The sequence below is a fragment of the Echinops telfairi genome, unplaced genomic scaffold, assembly GCF_000313985.2.
Source record: "Echinops telfairi isolate 266 unplaced genomic scaffold, ASM31398v2 ScPeMD7_7458;HRSCAF=8496, whole genome shotgun sequence".
Classification (NCBI taxonomy): Eukaryota; Metazoa; Chordata; class Mammalia; order Afrosoricida; family Tenrecidae; genus Echinops; species Echinops telfairi.
The window spans coordinates 27,419,933-27,424,666 of NW_022111358.1; the positions used below are offsets into that span (position 1 = coordinate 27,419,933).

The 4,734-nt window shown below is 47.0% G+C and overlaps 1 protein-coding gene across 1 annotated transcript in view; it reads right to left on the reverse strand.

Annotated features, from left to right (window-relative positions):
- Positions 1–4,734, reverse strand: part of PGAP3 (post-GPI attachment to proteins phospholipase 3) — a 34,408-nt gene that overhangs the window by 11,037 nt on the left and 18,637 nt on the right. The gene's annotated exons all lie outside the window — the stretch shown is intronic.

Genomic DNA, 4,734 nt, shown 5'->3' on the forward strand with positions numbered 1-4,734 from the left:
GGCCCCCGCTGTGGAGGCGACGGAGGTCCAGCAAGAAGGGACCTGCTAGCCACCTCGGTCTTGTGTCTTTCCCTGGGTCTGTCTTATTCTTTGTGCCAGGACCATTATTCTGACACCCGGCTGCCGGGCTCACTTCCTGTCACTGCTTCCTTCTCTCTAGCTCCCCTGCCGCCACCTGATAGAGCCATCATTTGTCACCCAGACAGCGTCAGTCGTTTTCCTTTTTTCCCTGCCTCAAGTTTTGCCCCTTCCAGCCCACGTTCCCTTTCCAAAATGTCAAAGTTGACTCATTAAATTTCCTCATCTCGAAGATTATTAAATTTCTTCATCCTGACGATGTTCAAGATAAAATCCAAATTCTGCCAGTTCTGTATTACCTGTTCTTTGTCCACTGGTCTCTCTCATTCCGTGCTGCAAGCTCACTTTAACCTTCACTCCTGCTGTTCGGAGTTCACCTGCCCTCCTCAGGGTGACTGATAACAGACCTGAGCCAGGTAGTTGTAGCTGACATCCTGTCTTCCCAACTAGGGCCCTCAGTACGCTTTCATTAACTTTTTAAAATGAATGAACTGCACTAATTTCTACATGCTATCAGATCCAGGACTATCAAATTATCCTGAATTGGGCCACTCCGAGGTAGGAGAGATGTTGGTGGAGAATCTTTGGGAATAGAATTTCTCTGGCATCCCACCCCTCCCCCAAATACCACCAGCACTGCCCTCTCCCTTTTCACACCCCATTTTCTAGAAAGCCTTGTAGCTAAACGCAGAGTGATGGTGACTCCTCCCCACCCCCCTTCCCTCCAGGTCAACTTTTCCTTTTTACCCCGAGGCTGAGGGTTAGAGGGGTGGTAGTGGCAGGATCAAGAATTAAATGTGTATCCCATTCATCTGGATCGCTGGTGGCCTAGAGTTTGTACATTGGGCTGCTAGGACAAGGTCAGCAGTTTTAAACCAGAAAGGCAAGGCTTTCCAGCTGGTTGAGTTTCCCTCTTGGAAACCCTGAGGCAGTTCTCCCTGCCCTATCAGGTCGCTGGCCATGAGTCAGGATCAAGTCCATGGCAGTGAATTTGGTTTGGTTACGGTCCGTTCATCCATTCAGCAAACATGTTCTGTGCCCTTAGCTCCTGCTTTACGGCAATTACAAATAGCAGTGATCCCGTGTTAGACAAGACACGATCAACTCCTGGAAGCACCAGCCACGTGGTCCAGTAAACCTGTGAAAGCTGGGACAAGTATAAAGCAGAAACCAGTTGGAAAGAAAAACTCAAGGGTTGTCCACGAAAATGAGCAATGACCCACTCACTGCCATCTCATCAATTCTGACCCATAGTGACCCTCCGGGGCAGGGTAGAGGTGGGTTTTCGAGGCTGTCAATCTTGACGGGAGGAGCAGAAAGCCTCATTTTTCTCCTGCAGGAACAGCTCGTGAATTCCAACTGCTGACCTCATTCATGGTTAGCAGCCCAACTCATAACCGCCATACCAAAGATGGCAAAGCTGCATCCTGGCATTCCTGGTGAGTGTGAATGGCGCTCAGGGGCGCACAATTCACTCTGCATTATCTGTAAATGCGCCTCACAGAGTTGAAATGGAACCTGAATAGAGCCCCCTGGAGTTGAGTCTAGGAACCAGGAAGCTGCAGTGAAGAAAACAGTCCTCCCAACACTCAGGCGCTCATAAGGACTCTGCACCTGCAGGTGGGTCCTTTTCTAACCCAGAACGAGAGCCCAGCAGCCCCAGGGTGCCTTGTTTTCCCTGGTCTTCCAAGTTTCCTCACCTTTGACTCGGATGCAGTCTCACCACTTTCTTATCACTCCTATGAGTGGGAAATAATGGAGTTTCCCTTCCCACGTCCCCACATTACACACGTCGTCGCAGGTTTATTGTACTTGGTTTTATCCTTACTATAACTTTGGGGTGAATCATTTTGTGAGAATTCCCTATTGAAAGAGGAGCAAATTGAGGACTAAAGCGGATAGAATCCCAAAGGCAGGAGCCCTTCCTATGAGGAGACTCCGAGGTAGTGATAGAGCTCATTTAGAATGTTTAAAGTTCTGAGGTTGGGGGCCTTAAGCCACCCAATGGAGCCCTGGTGGCGCAGTGTTGGACTGCAAGGTTGGCAGTTTGAAACCACCAGCCACCCCTCCGGAGAAAGATGAGGCTTCCTACTCCCATAAAGAGTTTCAGTCTCGGGGAAACCAATTTCAAGGGTCTGTGTGTGACCTCCTCCCTGGGAGATGGACAACAAAAAAGTGGGTGAAGGGAGACGTCGGACAGGGCAAGATATGACAAAATAATAATTTATAAATTATCAAGGGTTCGTGAGGGAGGGAGCAGCAGGGAGGGAGGGGAAAAATGAGGACCTGATACTAGGGGCTTAAGTGGAGAGGAAATGTTTTGAGAATGGTGAGGGCAATGAATGTACAAACGTGCTTTACACAATTGATGTGTGTGTGGATTGTGATAAGAGTTGTATGAGCCCCTAATAAAACGATAAAAAAAAAAAGATTTACAGTCTTGGAAACACATAGCTCTACCTCGCCCTGTAGGGTCGCTAAGTGCCAGAATTGACTCTGTGGCAATGTTTGGTGTGGTGCTTAAGCACTTACCATTTGGAGCTTCCACTGTCATCCACAGCCTCTAAACGTTAGGTTTCAGAATTTAAATTTTGGTATCATTCCCTCCTTTGGATTTGGATTTTATTATTTGCATGCCTTGGATCACAACACAAGGCTGGTGTGCTTCTTTCACATGGACTTACTTGTACCCTGTTCACATTTTTGATGGATACCCAGTTAAACGTGGAAGGTACCCGTCACTCAAAACCCACACCCATCACGGTGGTTCTGACTCACACAAATCCTATAGGACGGAGTGGACCTACCCCATTGGGTTTCTGAGACTAAATCTTTTGGGGAGCAGGCAGCCTCATTTTCCTCCTGTGAAGGGTGCAATGGACAAATTTTTCCACTTGCCTGGTATGGTAGTCACCTAATCTGGTGTCAATTTAAGGATTAAGAGTGTAAGGTAGAGTCTAGGCTGTCAATCTGGAGATAGCCAATAAGATTTCTGTGGGCATGGCCTTCTCCTGAGAATTCTGGGAAATCTGGTACTTCCTCCTCGGAGGCAGAAGACCCCTCTCTCTCTCTCTCTGCCACTTCCTGGGAGACACTGCAAAAGACAAGCCACATGTATGCCACCAGACCTCTGAAGCTGGAGAAGCCACAGGGAGACCCCTGCCAGCGCTGAGATGCTTACAATGCCACTGGACCCAAAGACTTTCTACCCACTGGCTTGTGATCGTCCTGCATTTGGCTTCATCGCATGTGTTTCGTGAGTCTGAAGAGGACTTTATAGATTGGTATCATACATATGGGCTATTATTGGACTTATGGACCTGATCTGGACTGGGCTGGGATGTTTTCTCAAAGTTCAGTTGCCCTTGTATATAAATCTCTTTCTTATACACATATGTGTGCCCATGGATTTATTTCTCTAGTCTACCCAGACTAACACACCTGGGGTGAGAGATTTCTCTTTCTCTCTAAGATTCCTTGAGTTTTGACCCTGCAGCTCTAGAACGCATTTCCTGGCCCTTTAGCCTCCCTTATCCACTGGGCTCCTTAATCTGCCTCAGCACTTGTGTTTGTATTTGGCTTGCAAAGTTATCGTTGATTTACCCCTTGAGCACAAACTTCTTGTGCTTTGCTGGGTGTCAGTCGTGGTATTGGGCATTGGGAAGAAAAGGAAGACGAGTCAAAAAGGGCTCCCTGTCCAGAGAGGAGAGAGCTAGAACAAATGCTACAACCTCCAAAAGGCCCAGTGGCAAGGCTCTGAGAGCAACATCGGGGGACAGTCTACAGAGACGAGGCTCCTGGTGCACCACATCTTTATTGAGCCTTCCTATGGACAAGCCTCTGGGACACGCGATGACCAAGACTCCGTCCTCAAGGCGAGAGGAAAGAGGCAATAAACAAAGGCTAAAGGAAAGACCAGGTGATTTCACTACTGGAGGAGTAAATTGCTACACTCCCTCAAGTATCTCAATGCAAACACAGCATCGAGTCAGTGCTGACCTTGTAGGACAGGGTAGAATTGTCCCTGCAGGTTTCTGGGCCTGTTACTATCTTTCTCCATTGTTGTGGCTTCAAAGTGCTGAACTTGTGGTTAAGCAGTCCAATGCGCCACCAGGGCTCCTGGTGCCAAATCATATGTAGTAGTATAGTAGTATCATTTGGCACTCTCTGAGTGTAAAATGCACATACTCTTTAACTCAGCAGTTTACATAAACCTTCCAGCCCAGCAATTTCACTGGTAGGTTTGGAGCTCCAACGTATCTGCATAAGAGCAAATGATGCCATTAAAAGCTATTCAAGCAGCAATATCTTCCATAGCTCTCCCAAAAGAAACAACTTAAAAAGAAATAAATCATTTTGGGAGCAGGGAGGGAGGGGAAAAAATGAGGAGCTGATACCAAGGGCTTAAGTGGAGAACAACTATTTTGAGAATGATGGGGGCAACGAATGTACAAATGTGCTTGACACATTGATGTATGTATGGATTGTGATAAGAGTTGTATGAGCCCCAATAAAATGGTTTAAAAATATAAAAAATAAATCATTTTATTGGGGCTCTGACAGCTCTTATAACAATCCATACATCAATTGTAACAAACGCATTTGTGCATATACAGTGAACCCTCGTTTATCGCAGTTAATCGGTTCTAGACCCTA